Here is a 24,361-nt window from a genome sequence, read left to right on the forward strand (position 1 = left end):
AAATTCTTTTTGTTATGAAAGAAATTATTTGTAAATTTGTTTACAGATAATATCTTGTTTTGTTTCTTTATTGTTTATCTGTGACATCTTCTCATTATTTTGTACATTTATTTCATGTATTTGAAATCTTTTATTATTATTTTTAATTCATATTGAAAAACCAATCATTTTGTTTATGCTCTGCTTTTTTTATGTGAAAACATATTTAAAGATCATTAGTTTCTTTTTTTTGAAATATTATTACAGTATTGTTTTAAAATATTTAAAACTATAAAGATGCAGTATTGTACAACATAAGTTTTGTTTAGAAGTAATTATTTGGTTACTTTGATAAATACACAAAGTTTGAGTGTAATACTTAACCATTTAACATTTTTTTGTTTAACCTTCACAGTTTTGCATTTTATACCATACTAAATATTTAGTTTTATCGATAAACCATTTCATTATTACTTTATATTATTTACAAGATGCAAATTTGACTTAATACTAATTACAGACTATTCATCTGTAATTATGATATTCCAAGTTGGGTAAAAATACAACTCTTTTAGAACAAAATGAGGCATTTTTTATATATTTTTTTCATCACTGTTACTATAACTTTGCAAATAAATACAGTGTCATTGCTTACTTTATTTTAAAAAGGAACCTTACCTTGTTTTAAAAGCAATATATTTCATTTACGATTATTGATTGAATCATTTAATCAGAAAATTAGTATCATTATGATCTATCCATTAATATTCAAAATTGTTAAAAATAATTAATAATCACATTTTTTTTTAATCAAAAACCACTTGTAAATTTTATTGTTTTAGGATTGAATCATTTGCTATGAAACATAGGACATTTTTAAATATAAAGATTAAATTAGATTACATTTTTTAGACACGTTAATAAATTATTTTTATTTCAATAATGGTAATTTTTAAGTATAATTAATTTTTAAAAATAATTATAATGATTGCACATTTTTACTACAATCTTAGATCTTTTACAATTTTTACACAGTTTTACATATTTTAGCCATACATATTATTGCTTAAATTCGAGTTATTTAAATAAATACAAAATATTAACTAAATTTATCTTTATATTCATTAAATAAAAAAATGACAGTGGTACTTAAAAGCAATTAAATCATATTCTAATTACCCAGGCACTATACAATTCTTCAACTATTTTTTTAAAAATAATATACCCTAGTGCTCAACGTTGAAAATACTATCTTAAAAAAACAATTAGATTCTGCAGTTGAAATTTTCTAAACATACGGCAGTATCGATGAAAACGCATCATCCCGCATATTTAAATATTTTACACGAAGTTTGCATAATCCTTTAAAGATGGCACAATAGTGAAAACGGAGATGCAATTATGCGTTTTTATCACAAACCGACCGAAATTGTTTCCTTTTCAACAGTTATTATTGTCTTTTCAACAGTTGTTCTTAACAGTTATTTCTTTTTAACAATTATTTCTTTTCAACATTTGTTCTTAATAGTTATTGCTTTCGTTTCAACAGAAAACTGTTATTATTAACAGTAATTGTTTTCTTTTCAACAGTTATTATTAACAGTTACTTTTTTCTTGTCAACAGTTATTTCAACAATTTGAATTTACAATACCAGATTCATTAAAAATGTGATATTGTTATTATTGTCGAATAAATTTTCAATTTTCAATTAAATTTGTTAACGATATATAGTACGGTTATAAAATTCAAATCCCATATATTTAAGTATATTATGATAAACGTCTGGAAAATTTCTTTTATTCCAGTACTGATCTAAATTTAGCCACACAATTTATATTCTTGACATTTTGAAATTTTTAAAAATTAATGCTTATTTTGTTATTTCAAAAATTTATCTTTTTAAGATTTTAGTGTTTTTGCTAAATTAATAAGATATTAAAAATTAGATACCCACCGCTAAAGCAAAAATAAACTCCTTGCAGTAATTAATGTACTAAAATTGAATTTAGAATTAATTAATCTGAATTACTGACTTCATTTAATCAGAATTAATTTGATCAAATGAAGTTTACAATTAATAGTTTTAATTTATAAATTAATAGTTTTGATTAAGTAAAATTTGTATTTAATGGAAGTAAATTTAATTTCAGTCCTTATTAAGTCAAATTTGCAATTTAAAGAAATAAATTGAATTTTAATCTTGATTACTTAAATTTGTAATTAACAGAAATTAATTGGATTCCAATTTTTATTAAGTCAAATTTGTAGTTAACAGAAATAAATTGTATTTCAAACTTGATCAAGTCAAGTTTGGAAATAACATGCTAGTCTTTCCATGTTTCTAAGTAGCTAGTCCTTATTCGTGAAATCGTTGAGTGCCAAAGCATACGTCTCATCGGTATAGTCATCAAAGAACGTATGAGTTGTAATTAAAACATGAGAGAAAAAATTTACATATACATTTCGTTACTGAAAATTGTATTTGATGCATATTGTTCTGCACTTAATGATGAATAATGCATTAATAATGGGAATGGTGCATAATGTGCACTAGAGATTCATAATATGTACATAATATGTAGATTTTTGCAATTACGCGGGAAGTGTATTGTACAGATTTTTTTTGTTGTTTCCTAACAGTATACGCATTTCACGTTATGTAGTTTTGATGAGCTTTCATCATGTTTTGCTCTTTCACTTGCAAGAAAAGAAATAAAGCATTGTTCACAAGTTGTTACATGTTTCATTTGTGTAATCTCTTTATTTCACAATTAAATATTTCGTATATCTTGTATCTTTAAACCAATGATTCTTGTATATATATAAATTTATTTCGTGTATTTCGGAAATGGCTCTAACGATGTAGATCAAGTTTTATACTTGGTTTTGCTTTTTAAGTTTATCGATATAGGAGTCTTTCCTGAAATAATTCAATTTTGCACACACACAAAATACATATTTTTTTTAACTAACTATTATAGTCCTTTTCTATCTGCTCTATTGCTAACAATGTCATATAGCGCCGTCTCGTAAATTTTTATGGTACTAGTATTGTTGCCATAGGATGATAACCTACTCGTACTTCAAAATTTTGTGAGATAGCGCTATATCACAGTGTTCGAATATAAATGCGCTCGACTCGCATCCAATAGTAACAATGCAATTGTTGTATTTACCAATTCAAATAAAATGTTAAACTAAGGGCATCTAGGTTTTTTCTATTTAATTGGCCAGTTCATAATGTAGGTATTAATTAAAAATATTCATTTGAAATCAGTATGCGATCCTTATCAAAATATTTCCTCTAAAAAAACATGATTTTTCACACACACACACACACACAGAAAAAGCCGAGCTAATCTTGGTCTTTCTGGTATTCACCTCGTGATAACATGATGTTTCTCTGGGATATTGTCGGTAAATCTCCAGTCTTCATAATAGAATTGTTCAAAAATTACAATGTTTCAATCTTAATTTGCTCTTAGAAGACCGTCAATGAGTCTTATCTTTATAATGAAATAATTCATGAATTAATCTGTGCCAATTTCACGCTATTCGGCGTAGACAGTCAATGAATCTTCTGTCTTTAATGTCTAATTGTTCATAAATTATAATCAACATATTGATCCAATATACGGTTAAGGGTCTCTTATCCTTATAATTAAAAAAATCAAATTAGCACGTGCCAACCTCATGACATTCTGCGTTGACAGTCAATGGATCTGCTGTCTTTCCTGTTAAATTATTTATAAATTAACTATCAGAAATATCTTGGTCTTGGTAGACTGTCAATGAGTCTTATCTTTATAATGAAATAATTCACGAATTCACATGTGACAACCTCATGCTACTCGGCGTACACGATCAACGAAGTTTTATACTTAAATATTTAATTGTCATTTGTAACTTACTGCATTTAGATTATTTCGACTAATTAAAAAAATATGATATCATTCTCACTAATTTAAGTGATCTGACGTTAAGTGAATGAACGAAATGGAAGTACTCGGCTCTAAAAGAGAAGTGCCCGGTTTGAGCAACTATGACACGTTTGGAAAAAAACAAAAGACAGAATCTTCTTAATACTGACAGCTCTGATTCTAGCAGAAAAGCAAAATAGGACTATACCCCCCAGAATTCGATAATTAATGTAAATCATCAGTACTCAAAATGAATTCCTTTCAGTTAAACTAAAGATTAATCAATATTTTTTATGTTAATAGCTTAAAAGAAAATAGCCACCTTCGGTGGCAGCCGTTCACACACCATACAAGTTTGGTTTAGTTTAGTTATATTAACGTTCTGTTTTAAAGCAATACTAGAGGTATTTTGTGATGGACCTCGTAATTCTGAACCACGGTCAGATGGCGAGGACGACACCTGAGCTGATGCCCCATTCCAAGCTTCAATACTACACCAGCGGGAGGACGTCTGGCCCCGATGGATTTAACATGCACCAGACCCGCGTACATGACGGTTCTTAACGGAATCATGTCTGGAACCTAAAACATTTCGGTTCCAATGCCGAGACCTTACTACAGGGTCACCAAAGCCAAGTATGGAAGGTGTTAAAGGATCAAGACCATTTTCATCAGACACATATGAATCTATAACAGTCGAACACTAAGAGATTGCCAACCACACTACAATGATACGCAACTTTAGGCTTGAATTGCACCCACGTTTAAGTTTCCATTTTCAAATAAAGATACTTGATTAAAGAGTAGAATTTTATCAATGTTATGGGCATCATCCCTTAAGTGAGCAGAGTATCATACAGAGAGTGGACAGAGTTCTTCCACGCACCATACAAATAATAATAATTTAGACATGTCAATTGTATTTTACCATAACAAGTCAAAAATATTTAAAAAAAAATAAACAGAGCATAAGCTATACATGCATTCGAAGCGGCGAAATTATTTCTCGAATAAAACTGACATTAATCGGTCAGGTTTATCAGGTGGAAACTGAGATAATCGGTGGGCTGCGTTATAGTTTTATTACTCGATAACTTTCGAAATGGGAGTAGTTGGGGGAAGAAGCATTATTGATAACTTATATAGGGATCATGACTTTTTATGTGAAATAGAAACTGGCGAAATCGAACCAATGGTTCAGGCTGGGTTACTGGTTCCTTTTTTCCCGTATTATTTTAAATATATATATTACTTGTACAATTTCAAATACGTAGGAAAATCACTGCGAAAATCTTGGGCATAACATCTTTTACCAACAGTGTTTTTTCATTTTCACATAGAATGATTCCAGACAAAATCTGGGTGGCAATTTTTTCCGCGACTGTACATTAGGTTTATTTAACAGTAAAATATGCAGGTTTTTTTAAATCTAATTTATTAGACTACCATTTTACTAATAAAATATCAACGACAATTAATGAAAAAATAAATGCGATACTGTAGTTTTTTTAAGCACACTAAAAGAGCTTATTCAAGTATTCATTAAACATGTTGAATAAATTGTTACCTAATTTTATAAATTCTATGTTCAGCATTATAACTATGAAATAAAATTCCCTTTTCGAATTTTCGTTCTATTAGACTTTATGACAAAAATGAATTTCAAGTGCTTCGAAATTTTTAGTAGATTTTATTTTCTAATTTTTTTTGGATAAATGGGTTTTAGTAATTATTACTAGTGAAAATTAATATTTTTCTATAAAAATAAATATTTAAGTTAGCATATACAAGTAAGAAAAGTCTTAGTATTAGATATCAATGCTCATTGTCCTCTTTAAATAGAATCTTCCATTATATACACCGTTAAAGCTGCGCATGCGTAAAATGCCTTTAGATATGCACATTTACGCAAAATTACAGTTACGTTATATAATCATGATTGAGAACCATCTGGGTGCTCTTCGCTTTCCTCCCTGTTTTCAATTTACAGTAATATTTTTGAAGCATGTTGATGTATAAAATGAATTCCTTTGATATTTTGCAATATTTGCTGTATTATCTCCGGCATTCAGAAATATAGAGGGTAAATTTATTTCATAAAGACATTTTATGGCGGTTTAAATATGGATATAAACTTGGAGATAGCCTTTCGATTCCTGGTTAAAGTCATGATATTTCACTTTAAAAAGGAAACTTCCTAACATTTTTGCTAAATATTTAAATATTTTGGTTAAGATTTAAATACAGTATAAAATTTGGCTACTAGGAGTAGAACACCTTCATAAATTTGCAGCTCAGAGAAGCGAGTCGAATTTTAATTGCAGAATTCTAATCATCCACAATATATAAATCGAAAAAAAATAAAAAGCAACATAACCAGGTAAAAATACGATTTTAAATAAAAAGGGGCAATGCATCTGTATATATATAATAAAAGATTTTAATAAAGTAGTAAAAAAATGTTAACTTATTTTTATATAAATTTTGAAGTGGAAAATGCGGAATAGTGCACCGAAACATAAACTGTACAATTCACATCCAACTCATTCAAAACTTAAAAAATAGTAATAAACTTTTTCTTAAGAAAAGGGCTTCAAAAATTCTCCCTTGCGGTCACGAAGAAAAAGGTAAAATAGTAATTATAAACTTTGAATTTGATATTCTAAAAATTAATAAAGAGAAATTTTTAAAATGGTAAAGAAAAATTCGAATTCTCCAGATTTTACTGCGTTTCTAGAATATGAACAGTTCAGGTCATTTCTCATGTATACTATCATTAGAACAGCGAGATGAATCAACACTTCTACTTCGTCATGTTTATACTCTATCAATAAAATAGCAAATAAATTCCAATAATATTCATATTAATAAAAAGATTTTAGGTAAAGATTGATTTACATTTAAGATGAAATTGGCTATTGATTTATATTTAATTTGAAACTAAAAAAAATGAAGGATGGAAATTAGTAATTCATCTTAAGAATTTTCACTTTTATTTTATATCAAATTCAATAGTTCTCAGACGATGCAGATGGATGCACCATCTTAAATTTAGAGTACGGATATATTAGCAATGTAGTTTCTAGAGAATATTTAACTATCAAAACTAACAAATATCTGAAAAAAGATCACAATATTTGGTAATTAAAAACTTGAATTAGAAATACACAAGTTTTATTTGGAAGTTTGATATACAAGAACAGATGGTTTATAAGAGTTACAATATAAGAAGTGGAATATGAATGCATTTGAAATAAGGTAATTCATAACGGGTATCAAAGTAAATTGGGTTTTGCAGTTTTATTTAAAATTGAACAAGAATTCCTTCAAGGCATTTTAAATAAACTAACTCTTCAGTTTCGAATTCTATTAATGAATTCTTAAGAGTTGTATGCATCGAAATAAATTACTGTAGTAATTTATATAGCGAATTTTTAGTTGTAATTTCAACGATTGTTTTAAATTGTATAATACAATTCAGAACGGATGAAAATTAAATATTCATTTAAAATTTGGAAAACGTTTTCTAAATTTAATACTTAAGAATTCTGAATAATCAGCTGCTAAAGGGTTTCATTTTCATTATTGAAAAAAATTAAGAAGCAACAACACTAGGTCACTGCAACATACATTAATTCACCATTTTTCTCAAAATGCTACGTTTTATTCACAATTTAACGAAAAGAATTTTCCAAATTTATCCACTTGCAATCGGGAAGGAATAGAGGAAGTTAATTTTTGATTTCAAATTCGAATGAAGATAAATTCCAATTAAATACATAGAAATTTCTATGGAAAAACTTAAAAAGAACCAGAGAAGAACTGCAATTCACCAAATTCTACTATACTTCTAAAGCACGACCAACTTTCATGCCTACAATCTTATCAATAAACTAACAAATTCAAATATTTTTATTTAAATTAATAAAAGGATTTTAAGTAAAGGATATAAACATAACTATTAATTCATCTTAAGCATTTCTACTTTTCGTTTGAATCAATTCAATATTCTAACGAATTAGATGTATGCACCGTCTTAAACTGACAAATTCATAAACTGAATTCATGATTTCCATAAGCCGTCTCCCATCGAATAATTTGTCAGAGGAGTAAATAATACTCAGAAATTAAATACAAAATGGAATTCAAAGTACACAAAATTTTATTTGCATGTTTGATATACAAGAACAGGTCATTTACAGGATTATTACAACATAAAAAAGTGCAATATAAATGTATGAAGAATTCAGTACAGGTATTAAGCAGCAAAGGCTTATTACATAAATTAAATTGGCTTAAGAAGAATTCAGTTTCATAAGTAAAGCATTCGTTTAACATTAAATTAATAAACTTCAGTTGGAATATTTTATGCAGCATAAATTTCTATAACTAGGAAAAAACATTTGTACTAGTTAATGCATTTTACAGAATTGAAAATTCATTATAAAATTTCAATGCGAAATTTAACAGAATATGCGATAGTTTAATATTCCATTAATTTAAAAGAACTTAAAATTATTTTTACTGAAAAGCTGATAATTCAGAACCCTAGAGTTTCTCATGTTATTGGAAAAAGAAAATGCGACCTACCCTACATTTAGATTATTTAACATTCATCGCATCCATTCACGTTTTCCTTCAACAAAAGAAACATTCGAATAGAATTTTATGCATATTATTTTATACTTAACTTTAAAGAACATCGCTTTTTCTCTAAAAGCATACTGATCACCGTGGTGATCAAGCACGATGATCAAATGCTTTCCGAGAATCGAAAGACAATTTGATTGGCTGGCCGGCCGAGCCAATCAAAGTATGCTTTATCCGCGAATGTTAACTTTACATAAAATTAAAAAAGTCGAAGTAGCAAATATTTAGAATATTAAGTTCACCATTAATCTTACTGTAACCATTTTAATTTAAAATTTAACATGAATGAAATGTTAGTTTAAAGATTAATTGCAAATGGATGCAACGAACAGATTTAATATATCTACACAGACTACGGTAAAAAATCTGAAATGTTAGAGATTTAAATTAATAACCATTGACATTGTCTAAAGTTTGATTCAGAAATAATTAATGCGATGCATTATGAAATTAAGATATGAAAGGCAATTAAAAGAAACTGAAAGTTTATTTTATAACAATTTTAGAATTTGTAGTTTCAAAAGTCAAGAATTAAATTTATATTACCGCAAAACAAAACTTTAAAATACAAAACTGTTTCAGGTGTAAATACAAGACTTACGATTGATTAATATTTATAGAAAATATTTTCGAAATTCCAAACAATGCAAGAAAAACATGTTTGCTAACAGTACGTTTTGATTTAACCTCCATACACAAGACATTTTCCTTGACAAGAGTTACTATTCGTATATTTTAAATTAGCCGAACATGCATATGACGGTTATTATAGCAAATTTCATAACTTTAGAGTTAACTTTGAGATAAAAGTTCTTTTTTAAATTTAGATATCTTGGAAAACTTAGTTGAAATTAAGCATACAACAATATACATACGATATTAAGCATAAAATAATTTTGAATATTGTAAACAAATATGTGAAAGGCTAATATCAGAATCATTCAATACAAACTTTCTTAATATACTAGAATAGTATCCCTATGGCCATAAGAACATATTGAATTTGATAACTCATTTTATAAATCACAAAGAGTTCTAGAAATGAACAAGATCATGAAAATGTTTTCACGAGCATCGACATTGAGTACAAAATGATACCAAAAGACTAATTTTGAAAAAAGATGTAGGTAAAATGAAAAACAGATCAGTTTATAAAAAATATTTACAATTTTTTAATTTTGCTATGGCAATTAGTGATTAAAATAATCTTAACAAATCATCTAATGGCGAAGCGATTCATTTTCCACTCACAATGTTGAAGTAATGCAGTATGCAAATGAAATTGGTTTATTTCGTAACAATTGCCATTCCTTACATTACTGGGACTATGAGAACTGCTTGTCAACTTGAACTCGCATAAAAGATTAATAACCATAAAAAATTTTTAAAGCGAATTTTATCTGAAATGTAAATTAAACGTCGAGTCTTGTTTTAAAGTTTGTTTAGATTACTAGCAAAATTAAATACACTAAATTAGGTTATCCATATTAAAAAAGAAACATTTTAACAAGATGTAGATTGAAAAATATGTATAAATACAAGTATAATAAATAAGTATTTTAAAAACAGGGAATGAAGACCAATATTTTAAAGTTGGTATAAGAATAAGTTTATCGGATAATTTTAAGATGAAATATTGATTTCATTGCCAAACACTTGAATCAGATTTTGCACATTTCAAGCTTTGCAAAGTTCGAAAAAAATTTTCAGGCCATTTATGTATTCATTTTTTGGCAATATAAATTTAGACGAAGCCAAAATGAAGTGTGAAGACTCGATTCCATAAATTGAATCTCCATTCAAAGTTCCATTGAAAAGACTCCGAATTGCAAGGATGGAGGCTCCAAATGGTATCTTATGCCGTGATCACTTAGGTTAAAATATGCAGACATCTGAAAAGATTAAATTAATAGATTAAATCAAACTATCGAGAATGTCATTAAATGCCAGATTACAAGATTAAATTTTGATCTTTAAATTCACTACAATAATTCATTCTGAAAAAAGGTTTTATTGCTCTCAATAGAAGCGGAATCTGGTAAATAATGAATGATTCAATAACGTCAGATAGTCACTGTTTAGATTTTAGAATACGGTAGATTTTTCCAAGCTGCCGAAACTTGCACAGAACCGCTTAATCGAGCCGAAATTGAACGCATCCTTGCATAGTGGAGGAAGAAAAAAGGCCCGATGTTGAGAAATGAGCGCAATTTCTATCGTAGGAAATTCATTTGCAATCTCTAGATTGCCGTTTATATACTTGCAAAATCAAACGAGTTCGCATTACTGATTATTATATGCTGGTAACTGCGATTAGTGAAGAATTGAAAATTTTAAATATCTACTGCAATGCGTTTGGTTTGGTCCCCGGAATAACTTTAGAGGAGAAATGACAAAATTATGAAGGAACAATTTTTGCTTATCTCTCATAGGCACATGTATGGTCAAACCATTTCAGACATTTCCCTATAGACAAGAAAGCATACATAGGCCAACTCCCTTCTTGGGCAATGAATTATTTAGATATCTGATTACAGAAATTGATCTCCCAGTATAACACGAACGGTAATAAGGTTCTTGTGTTCAGAGGCAGCTAAAACTTTAATGTTTCCAGAAAGCTATGGTTTATGCATTTTTTGTGCCATCCGAATACTTTCTAGAGGCTCCAAATAAAATATTTTCCGAATAGCATGCAATTATGATAATTTTATTATAATGATTCAAGAACTTACCAAGATAATTTGATACTTCAAATTACCTTTAAGGAAATTGGCGAGTATTGATGACTTGTATACGGAAACGAGAAAGCCGTATTACTGATGACGGCACACTTTTATCCAAGAAGAAAATGCATCCATAATGGTCGTAAGTTATCTGACCTATGAATCCCTAATGAAATAACATTTTTATAGGTTATTTCATAATCAAAAGTGATCGGATACAATTTTCAATTCGATTTGACAGTTATCATAATTCGTGCAACTTACCGATCGCTTCAGTACCTTTTTTTCCCGCCAATCCAGACATCTTCCATATTTAGAATTTGAGGCTGGGCCCAAATGGTATTCACTGCACAGATGAGTAGTATCAATCTGTTGTTCAATTGAATGGCCTCCAATGCATTCTTTGCAGAATGCGCTGCTCTAATATCAATTGCAGGAGATTCTGCCTCTTTTCCGATTTATAAGACGTTTCATCATGAGTAAGAAGAATTCTGTCAGAATACTTTCAGGTATAAGTAAAGTAATTTGATGTTATCTCCAAAGTTCTTGCTATTATTACTCCAAAAGCTGAAATTCTCATTTGTTTTTTCTTTTCATCTCTTGAAAACTGCGCAAGAAGTAACGGCCATGGTTTTCCCCCTATCTCGGACTATGAGAAATCAACGTAATTCAGACTCGTCACTTAGAAGCCACTTTCCTGGAATATGCAGGGATTATAACTTTCAATCCACTGAGCAGATCATTTTTAAATTCCGGTAATTTATTTTGTACAAAGTTGATACATTAAGCTTAGTCCAATATTTCAGGCTATATAAATCATCCACTAAATTTTTGGTTTGTTAGTCATATTCCATAACATCTGAATTCTAATATGATCTTGTTGAAGCTCCATATTATCTGTTGTGCCGTGATTAATTGCTTCAAAACCTCTCAACATCTGAAAAGAAAATGGATTAGTATGAAATCTATCAAGAATACTATAAAATGGAGGAATCTATGCATTTTACTTTTGCTCTTTTATCTACATCGAAAATTCTAAAATCTTACAAGAATTTGCTTGCAACAGACAGAAATTAAATGTTACCCGTTTTAATCGGTAAATTTTAAAGCTCACATCGGTTAATTTCTTTAAAATTTAAGTTATTATCAGTATTTGAAATGAACATTTCATCTAAATAGTTGATTTTAAAATATATCCAAATATTTTCCGAGAGGTATAAACGCATGTAGGAAAATAAGTCGTGCATCTAATTTGTTAATTACCCGTTAAGCATAATTGCTGATTATACTTAATATAACAATGAGTATTTGCTAAACGCTACAATATTCTTTAAAGTGACCTACAAAATGTTTAATGGTAAATTATATGAAATTTCATTTAAGCAACATGCAATTTTAATTTGACGGTTATATTTCAAATTTTATGAAGTGTCATATTTAGATGCTTGAAAAATAGAAAAAAAAAAACGAATTTAAGGATCTTACCAAGATTAATTACAACTTAAAGGATCCAAAAACTTAAAAAAGGAATACATTTATTCATTCTAGAAATTAAGTTTCCATCAGTTTATATATACAAAACGATTATCTTGAGTCGTATTTTTGTCCTGCTACAGGGGCGTGTTGGAAAAAATGATTTAAGAGTTCCTGGCCCTGTACTACCCAAGTGATGACATGCAAACAGTATAACATGTATTTCAATACCGGTAATTTTTACGTTGGAGATGGTTCAAAAGATTCTACACATTTGAATAAATGTTTCCCGGAAATTATGTGTCACTTCCCTTTGCAGCTTCCAGAAAGCTTACTTTCGAGACGAATCGAATACAGTGGGTTTCCAAACGCCATGTCGCTTTGTCAGTTTTATTTTATAATTTGCAAACTTACTGTGTCCTTGAATTGCTTGTACTTTGATGTCATCTTAAGATATGTACTCGCATCCAGCATTGGTGCAGATGGAATAAATAGCATGTACATTGAACTGACAAAACTGTACTGGTCATTGACGTGTTTTTTCAAACAAAACGGCATGAACACAGATAAGTTGTCCACCTCAAAAAACTAATGAAATAAAAAGTACATTTATATAGCTCTAATTACCATTGATAAATTATTGCATCCAATTTTAATTTCGATACGACAATTATAAATAGCATAACTTACCGATATTGCTTCTGAGCAAGAGAAAGTCCCCTGGCCATTCAGATGGCTGCTATCAACAATTTTTGCCAAGAGCTCAGAAGGCAGTCATTCCACATGTGGGGAAAAAGTCGTTTCATTGCTCCAACAAACATCTGAAGAGTCTACAGAGAGCTGCTCTATTGAAACTGCAGGATTTGTTTCGTTGATAATTTCTGTGAGATTGCACTTTTAAGTGAGTGAAAAATCTGATTAGTCCAACACAATCTTCCTGGTATGAGTGAGGCAGTTTAATGATCTCTAAGGTTATTTTTACCTCAGAAACTTGTCAAATTAAATATTCATTCTGCATATTTTCAGAAACGGCACAAGAAAACAATCGCTATGGCTCTTTCTGATTTCATTAGACTATGCCAAGTAAAATCCACATCATTATGGCACTTTCGTCACTTGAAAGCCACTTTTGTAGAATATCTAGAGATTATTAATTCTTCCGTATTCAATCAAAACAGCATGTTTTAAAGCGTCTTTAAAGCTTTCCTAAAGTTTAAAAATATACGAATAGGCAACTATCAGTTTAGTGTTTAATTTTAGGAAGACGACCATTTACAAAGATTATCCCGCGCTGAAATTTTTAATAAAAACTCGAATGGAATAACCTCCTTTGCCTTAAAGCTGTACCGACTGTTTTAAGCTTTATGAAAAGGATAAGTTATTTTTTTATGTAGCAAAGGATAGTGTAATGCAATACGAAATTTGCCTACTTCCATACATGTACATTCAAAATAGCTGTATTTAAATACTATCTCCAATGCTTAATTCGATGACATTTCCAAACCTTTTCCTATCCTTGATCTAGCTGATTAATTCCTTTCATTCAATTCAAAAAGGTAATTCGAATTCATCCGCATTCAATATATGAGATTATTCAAACTTCTGTTTTCGAATTTTGATATGGAACAAACTAAATTCTAATTTCTGGATCTGTGGTTGTTCAAATAGACTCGGCTACTTTAATAGAAATTGTACTTTATTGCACCTCAGAAATATCTAGTCACTTTAGGATTAATTGATACGCGAGCACGAAATAGGCAAATTTTTCCCGTACCAGGTACGATGTTGTAACGTCAACTAGGGGAATAAATTCATATGTAGAAAGAAAAGGACATACTCAATATTACTGTTCATATTATAGGTTTATGATTTTAATTAGAAGATTGGGGGGAGGGGGATTAGAAGAACGAAATGCTTCATAATTTAAGATTACGTATGCGGAATTAATAATGCCCAAGATGGCAAGAACCGTTAGCTGAAATTTAAAAAATAACAAGCAGCTTTTAAACGAGATGTAGAAATTTTGGAATTTCCACTACATGAACAATTTATTGCCACTCTACGAATAAGTAAATGTAATTCGAAAGAAAAATTAACTAAAGTTTAATATTAGACATTTCAAGGAATTAAATTTAACAATCTAATAGATTTTTTTATATCGAGCTCAGTCCTAAATAAAACGCAGTAAAAAACACTGGAAATCAAACGTCTAATTTCACCTCAATATGAATTCGAATCTATTCTGTTCATCAGTATGTTATTCAAGTGCCATTTGTCAATTATTATACTATGAAAAATTTCGATTATTCATTAAAATCAATGCATTTAATTGCCGATTTGAGCACAGTTCTAATTACGAGAGATTTTTCGAAATATCGCAAAACGGACAGTATCGGAACAATTGATTTATCTATTATTGAATCTTGTTTGAGCTTATTCCTATGTAAAGTGGAAATTTCAAAACAAAGATTCTGCCTGACATAAATATATAGCTGTAAAATTTATGAGATTCAAATCCAGAAGGATTTTTAAAATTATCAAAAAAAACAAACAAACAAACCTGGTTTAATGTTAAAAGCATTTCGGAGTCTTCTAATCATTCTATTAAGCATTCTTCCCTTGTTTTCCTACTTCAAAGCAACGTTTCAAGCTCATCTCAGCCTTTATCCCTACTTTCTATTGAAATAATGGTCGTCAAATGTGAAATTAGAGTTGAAATGATTCGAATGAGCAAATCCTTGTACAACAAACTAATGCGGCCCCTTTTTCCTTCATTTCCCATTTCCTCAGTGTACACATACAGACGCACACACAAGCACATACTCAGACATGACCCACACCTCCAACACCAACCTCAAACCCACTACTCGCACACATTCATGACCCACACCTCCAACACCAACCTCAAACCCACTACTCGCACACATTCATGACCCACACCTCCAACACCAACCTCAAACCCACTACTCGCACACATTCATGACCCACACCTCCAACACCAACCTCAAACCCACTACTCGCACACATTCATGACCCACACCTCCAACACCAACCTCAAACCCACTACTCGCACACATTCATGACCCACACCTCCAACACCAACCTCAGACCCACTACTCACACACATTCCTGACCCACGCCTCCAACACCAACCTCAGACCCACTACTCACACACATTCCTGACCCACTCCTCCAACACCAACCTCAAACCCACTACTCACACACATTCCTGACCCACTCCTCCAACACCAACCTCAAACCCACTACTCACACACATTCCTGACCCACTCCTCCAACACCAACCTCAAACCCACTACTCACACACATTCATGACCCACTCCTCCAACACCAACCTCAAACCCACTACTCACACACATTCATGACCCACTCCTCCAACACCAACCTCAAACCCACTACTCACACACATTCGTGACCCACTCCTCCAACACCAACCTCAAACCCACTACTCACACACATTCATGACCCACTCCTCCAACACCAACCTCAAACCCACTACTCACACACATTCATGACCCACTCCTCCAACACCAACATCAAACCCACTACTCACACACATTCATGACCCACTCCTCCAACATCAACATCAAACCCTCTACTCACATATGCATTTCCCACGCTTCCAACATTAACCCCCAATTCTACAGCTCAAGCGCTCATTACCCACGCCATCTGTTCTACCTCCAATCCATAGTTCTCTTAAATATCCACACTGCCAACCCCATCCACAATTCTCACACCTACAAGCACGTTACCCAGCTTACAGCAGCTCTCAACATTATGTACAATATCCGATATCGTGGCTAGTTAAGACAATCTTGTCCATAACGCATGGTGAAATAGCTTCCCTACTTTCACACATTGTCTATTTTCAAATTCTACAAAGCTTTCACTCCACTCGTTGCCTAATGAAACATTGAAAAAATTAGACTCCACACTCACTCCAACTCCCAAAACAAAGTACATTAATTTCATTCCGTGAATCATGCTCGTACATAAGGTCTTGCGTGATGCACATCACTAGGGAATTTTCCGATTCGCATAATGCATCTCACCCGATACTAGAATGCATGATAGTATCCTCATTGCTCCGCGAAGACCAAATATTTTGCACTAATTAAAAAGGGAATTTTAAAAATACCGAATCCAGCGTTTTTTATGCTAGTTCTGACTAACACGATGAGTTGAAGCAGAATAGAAACAGATCTTGCGATTTGTTCAAAATTCTTTATAAGTTGCATACAAATATTACCAGTATTCTGCCCTGTTTCCTTGGTCAATTTATAAATTTAAATATTAAGTTTCCGTAGAATTGGGTGCCAAATTGCCCAAACCCGACATTTAGCAATTCTCGATCATGTTTCTGAACAATTCGATTCATTCTATACTGGGAAGAAATCAAGTTTTTGTTGAAGTTTTATTTGTATCGAATAACGCAAGAATTATTTGATTCTCAAATTTAAGAATAGATACTTGTATATACGATTGTCTGAAAGCATACCGTAATATCGCTAATTTCTTCCTTGATATTTCTTTAATTTACCGTTTCAAGTTTTCGATCAATATTCCATATTTCTTTGTGCTCATATCAGTTGATACAAAACTAATTTTCTAAATTCCAGTTAATCAAATTTTAAAATCTTAAATTAAGATGGCACGTTTCTGGCCGGAAATTGTTAAAATACATCTCGATTGAAATGTTTCGAAAGTTTATGTAATAGCTTCTGCAAGAATTAGTAATTTAAATAGACAATACTAAACCATGAAGCTGGATAATGCTAGTTAAACGGCACTCCTTAAAGGATACAATTACCAAATACAAAATGATTTATTCCATTAATGTAGATTACACGAAGGACGTTAAAATAAGCAAAGATTAAAAACAATGACAGACTAATATAGAAAAGCAAAATAATTTTTGAAACTTGTTTATGACATTAAAAACCTAAACACAAAGAATTATTTCAAAGAGCAAGATAATATTTAGGGTATTAATCAGCAATTTCAGTATTAAATATGGTTTCCAAATACGATTTAGCGAAGAGTACTTCAGGTTTAATTAAAAAAATGACGTTGCTTAACATAATTTGAAATGGATAGTAAAATCAGAATATCATTAATTTTATATCCTGTCGTAGCTTGATTCGATTTTCCGTCACCACTATCATTAACAATTAATCACTTCAAAAAATATCGTCATTTCGGCTTCATCCAATTCCTTTTACTATTCGGAAGATAAATTTCATTTATATAGTGTATATTTTAACCTCTATCTCGGAAAGGTTTTTGTATTTAGCACAATTTATCTAAATATTAAATTCCTCGATCTATAGCGTAAAAAATTAGGCCATGATGCTTTTATTTTTAGCACCTGTACTAACAGTTTATTCCTTATCTAGGTTCATCTTGCATTCGATAAAAACTATCAAGAATTAACGGTAGAATTTTTTTTCATTCAAAACACAGGTGCGCCTCCTGATTTAGTTGAAGATGTTTTGACTTAAACTTCATACTGTAAGAATTTGATTTGTAATTCGTAATACGAAATTTTCCATATCAATTCATAAACAGAAGTTTGAATAACAGCCTGAAAGAAAATTTATTACTTTAGATTATACCGACTGAAATAAGTAAACACTATTAGGAAGAAATTTCAGGAATCTTCAACGAGTTCGATTAAGTAGTCCTTATAACTTCGAAATTCTCCGAATTAAGGCTACACCGGAACTTAATTGAATGGCTTTTGACAAAGTTATAAAATTTAGGGGACGATCTGATCTCTAAATTAATAATCGCGAAAATTGATGAAACAAACTGTAGTTGGAGAAATTCATTTTGGAAAAAATTAACTTTAATAAATTATTGTATAAGAAAAATATTCAACTTCCGTTTTTAGTTGGATAGGATTAATTTATTATCAGGTTATTACTGGTTTGAGATTTATTCGTTTTTGAGCGGGTGTTCAATTTCTATATTCTAGACTGTTCCTTTAAAGTGTTTTGGACACTTCGCAAATTCGGGGAAGACACTAAAATCTAAGCTTCTAGTACTCTGAAGGAATAGGGAATAATTCCTAATATCCGGATATTCGACATAAGTAACCTCCAAGCAGCTAGGGTACCTCAATTATGTAGACATACCTGGTTAGTCCAATGCGATGCGACAGCAGGAAATTCAGGAGAAAGTATCGCCCTCCATCCAAAAACAGAATACTACTATAGTAATGGTGTTCCTTGCTCACAACATCTAGGAACTAGTATTAAATTTTGAGTCGAAAAATTGGAAGGATACTTGTAACAGCCATAGCTTCAAAATATACAGTCCATCACATAAGGAGAGTCGGGCAGGTGTCTCTTCCATCATAGTCAATGTTTCTTTTGAAATGACCTGAAAGAGAAATTGTGGTTACTTTGGCTCAAGTTGTAAATGATAAATTATTTCTTTCTACGAAATGGGTGCGTTGTCTTTTATATCGATTTCTGTATACCATTTTATGTTTTATAAATATTTCCCATCATTAATAAGATTTGAGGGAATTATAGGCGTTAAGCGAGGTTCCAATTTCTCGTTAATCTAGGCAACCAAAAATACTATTAGAATTGACAGTAATAAATATTCTATCCTTGATTTTCTTTGTAATCGCAGAAATAATGATTTTATGGCGAAAGGACCAGAATTAGATAAACTGCATCAAACAATGATGCCCCTTCTACGCTACATATGCAATAGAATATCGTTGAAATATGCGAGCCCCTCATTACATAGCAGAACACTCGAGTTTCCCTAACATTACAGCTTTATGCTTTTATCATTTTGGGTAAAATGAATGAACGTACCTTATTATCTTTCATTAATGTTACAATACAAAGATTGCCCCACAGATACGTTTTAAATGTTTCATAAGACACTTAAAAGCCTTGCAAGTTTCAGGGGTTTTCTCCGTGGTAGTGCAATAAGTGTATTATGCGAAAAATATAAAGCTGAAATATTACCTACAACTAAGAAACCATATGGAATCATATTTTAATGATTTTTTTCATAAGAATAACTTGTGATCCCCGAGGCTTTAAGCGTGTTCACACGATGTTATGATAATGAAATTTAAATTTACATTTGACCACATGAAAGATTTCCAAGAAAAATACGACAAGAAATTAAAACTATGCGGCAATTTTACAAAATGTGCTATTAAGATTCAAATAAACTAGGGAGGCAAAAGCTTTTAGCCTATATTTTAAGTATAAACAAACCTACTTTTATACGTTTTATGCAGCATTCATTGTTTAACCGATTGTAGTAACAATGCGAAACGATAACTTATTAGTATTTGCATTTGTTCAAATTATGCATTTCAAGAGACTTTGGTGCGGCCGGTCATTGGTGGCCCCACGGCGCCAAAGCCATGTTCAGGCACCTATTCTCAGTAACCCTTATGACATTAAATTATTTCGGATTATTAGAAGCTCGCACTGTCTAAATATATACGTTACACTTCGTCACTAACACTAAATTATCCTTTCAAGACAAGCTTGCCATGAATTGCGAGGGGCATTACGCACAGAATATAACGCTCTTTAGACAAAGAATTTGACCTGGAGCTGTCAATTTTGGCAAATAGTGATTTTCGAGAAATGACATTCGAAAGCGATTCACTTTTACAAGATTTAATTTTTAAAAATTTCTTTCTAGTAATAGAAAATTTTCCTTGATATCTCCAGAAATTATGATGAAAAGCTAACTTAACTGAAATTCAAAAATTAACTATTCAGTATAACTTTATTTGTATGTATTTAAATTCAAATTTTAAAAATAGTAGCAATACTTATACATTGAAATAAAACTCAAGAATTTGTTTAGTTACATATTTCAATCGCATGCTCTAGCCAATGTAAGTCTTTAATTTAAAAGGTAATTTTATTCATTAATTCCAAAGCACAACTTTCACTTCTAACAGATTTAAATTGGAATATATTCTACAAATCAAATGGCTAAAATACTTCGAGCAGAATGCGTTAACTGATGAAATAGAGCTATATCGAACGATTCAAGCTAAATATATCATGCTTTTACGAGATGTAAATTTATATTATTTAAAAAAATTTAATCCATTTCTTCGTTGTGCATATAAACCTTCCAAATAAAATCAAGATGCAACTTCGCAGATGGTCTTTCTAATTTTTCTATATTATAACATTTCTTCTATTCCGATGCAAAATAGAATCTTTAGCTTTTAATAATGTTTCGAGTCACCCAATTAAATACTTGATGAAATAACCAAGAATTTAATTTTCTTAATAGGATCTATTGTTGAATATTAATGAAATAAAATTTTAAAGATATCAAAATTTAGATAAATTTCCCTGACTATTAAATTAGCATTAAAAAATTTTTTTATCTCAGTATTTTTAAAAAATATCCCCAAAACCTTGAAATTCAGCTTTTTAATAAAAAATAACGTTAACACTTCTAAAAACACCAGAGAAGTTACATTACCACTTTAATATTATACTTGTGCCGAATTTGGTACCTTAGGTCAAATGGTCCGTCTTGTAAAATGCCAACACACATTCATCTTTATCATTAGTCGAGATGCAGAAATTAACAAGCAAATTTTAACTTTTGAATGTATCAGATCCTTAATACAAGAACTTGTTTTTTTATTGTGCAAAAACATGTAAACCTTCTATTTAGCTAAAAAAAAATGTTTTTGAAGTTCAAGAGACTTTAAGTGAGCTTTAACCAAGTTCCGGAGGATTTTACCACGCCCCTATTTTACATTTAAATTGAGCTACAGTCATGCGTACATTCGTTTAAATGAGTAAATAAAAGAAAAAGTTTAGAAGTCAAACTACCGAATATCTGCAACACTATAACGGTGCTTTTCAACACTAATTAACAGAAAGAATGAATCGAGCATTAAAACTAACAGGATCTTACTCGAATGAAGCAGTTTTAGGCTTTTACAAATTACCATTTTTCGTAAAAAGAAATTTCTAAATGTTTCTATTATATAGATATATATATAGAGATATTTTATTTACATAGCCATATTTGCAATTTTCAAAGCCATAATTTATTTTTGGCGAGATTTTCCTACGAATGAAGTCTGACTTACAAGAACTGAAATTTTAGACTGCTTTTGTTGCAATAAAATATCGCTGTTTTTCCCAATAAATGTGACTAAAAATGAGCTATATATGTTATTACTACGTTTAACAGCAAGCCCTTTACATAAAGCTAATAATCAAGCTTTGACATTTCATTTAATAAATTATAACGTCATTTATATAGTAATGGTTTATTCAATAATTGCATAAATTCTGCTGCATACGATTTTCTTAAGTTGTTGAAAATAATTAAAATAACCTTTTTCTAAAAGATTATGAGCGAATATTTCGGTAGAACAATTCTTCAATACATACATGCATACAAAAAAAATAAAAATTATAGTTCATTTTTATACTTATACGAACTCAAACAATTAAGTAACTTACCCATTATTATTTAATTCAGTACGAGTAATAAGCAATACTTAAAAAATATATGAATATTTTTATCTCTTCTTCGAATACAGCACCAAAGAATTGTAGACCATTAAAATATTCCGCTTTCATTCTGTCTCAGAAAAGGCATTAATAGATTACACAATGCATCCAGCTTAACAGAATTCAGAGCCATTTTATAAAACTTGTTAAATGGGATCTTTCCTACAGCGCACACAACAATAAAATGAAAACCGATCAATTCTTCGAGTTTTTATCAGTTTATAGGGATCTAGAAATTTCTTATAAAGCGTCCTCTTCTTCCAAAGATTCTTGCGAGGTGGCTGCTCAGCTAGCGCGAACGAAGTGGAATACGAGATAATCTCTAAAACTTGCTCACTTTTTAAAAAGGATTCAAAAATATTTATCCAAATTCGAACCCGAAAGAAGCATACTCAATAAATATAAATAGCATTTTAAAAACAATTATCACAACAAATTTAAAAATAAACCGGTTGTCTTTCGTAGAAAATTAGGATAAGGTGAAACGAAGGTAAACATGATGACCCAGTAGCATAGGAATCAATGAACGTACACCATGATATTGTTTGGCTCCGAATCCCAGCTAATTCTTGCTGAAACACTCCCGTATAGCTTTTTTAGATACTGCAAACAGCCGTTATGTACACTGCTGGCCATTAAAATTGCAACACCAGGAAGGAATTATCTGACGAAAGTCAAAATCATATGGAAGGAAGAAGAAGTTGGAATATGCAAATGATTAGCATTTCAGCTCATTTAGATGACGCGAGGGAGAAACGACATCTGAAGTACTGCATAAAAGAAAAATTGTGAAGGGGGATTTCTCATTTGGAAAGCGCTTTGTAAGGATGGAGTTTAATCAGAATATTGTGTTGTGCATTGAATATAATTATTATTAATGCCGGCGTACAGAGTTCGAATCCGGTTTGGCCATGGTTGTTCTTCATCTGTGAGGTGTGTGAATGTGTCTTCCTGTAAAAAGGGGTTGTGCAAGCGAGTGTGTGTTTCATCTTCATAAGAGCTAGAAGTCGGACTTCTGCCCTCGGGTGCTCAGGGGTCTTTACCCTCAGAAGCTACTACATCACTTTCCGTGGTAGCGTGGACACATCATCATCATCAATTATTAATAATTCTTGCTAGCAAGTCGAAATTCGGTCGAAGCAGGATCGTTGGCTATTGATAGTGTGAATTGTCGTTGCATGTCACACTAGACAAAATCCAACACAACTGTCATGCGAATGTGGAATTGATGGTTGTTGAGTCGTACTGAAAGGCATTCAGGATCTCAATTGCCTTACGTGATTAACCCCTGGGAAGACAGACGTGTTGTGTGTTGTAGGCCTTGCAGAACCGTACAACTACATTATGGACCATTAGTCGGGAAATGGGTATGTTTGCAGCACTCCCGGTATCCACTCGTACGGTGCGACCATTACTCGGCTTCCCTTGACAATGCAGCGTAGAGAAGTGGCGACTCTGGCACGCCGAAGGAGAAAACATTGTATACAGAATTGGTACGCCTTTTAAGATGTGAAAAGACAACTAATGTTTAATTTCTTCTAAAATTTCTTGACTGCTTAAGATTTGAAATTAAACTTTTTCGAGTCATTCATGCAAAGAAATCTTTTTTTTTCTTACTGAACGAAAGTAATTGGTTTTCTTGTAAATGTTTAAGAATTATTCCGCAATGTAACACTAAATCCTTTGAATTCAACACTTGAGTCTTTAAACCCTGAAGTGAATTCAATTGAAAATCAAAGCAGAATAGACAGATTTCTAAATAGCTTCTTTCACTGAAGAATTTACCAGACTCATTCGTAAAGAAAAATTTTCAACTTTTTAACAAACTAAAAAAAAAAAAAAAAAAAATCGATTATTTAAATTTTTATCGAGAAATTAATAGCCCTCTAAAGTTTGCATTTAATTGCTTCGCTGGAGAAAGAATGTGGGGCATGTACTATAAAAAAAATTTATAGCAAGTTTTTAGCTAAAAAAAATAAACTGCAATAATAAATCATTTTTAAAGATATAAACCTATTTTGAAGAAAGCATTAGATTATAAAATTAGGAGAA

The sequence above is a fragment of the Argiope bruennichi genome, chromosome 6, assembly GCF_947563725.1.
Source record: "Argiope bruennichi chromosome 6, qqArgBrue1.1, whole genome shotgun sequence".
Lineage (NCBI taxonomy): Eukaryota > Metazoa > Arthropoda > Arachnida > Araneae > Araneidae > Argiope > Argiope bruennichi.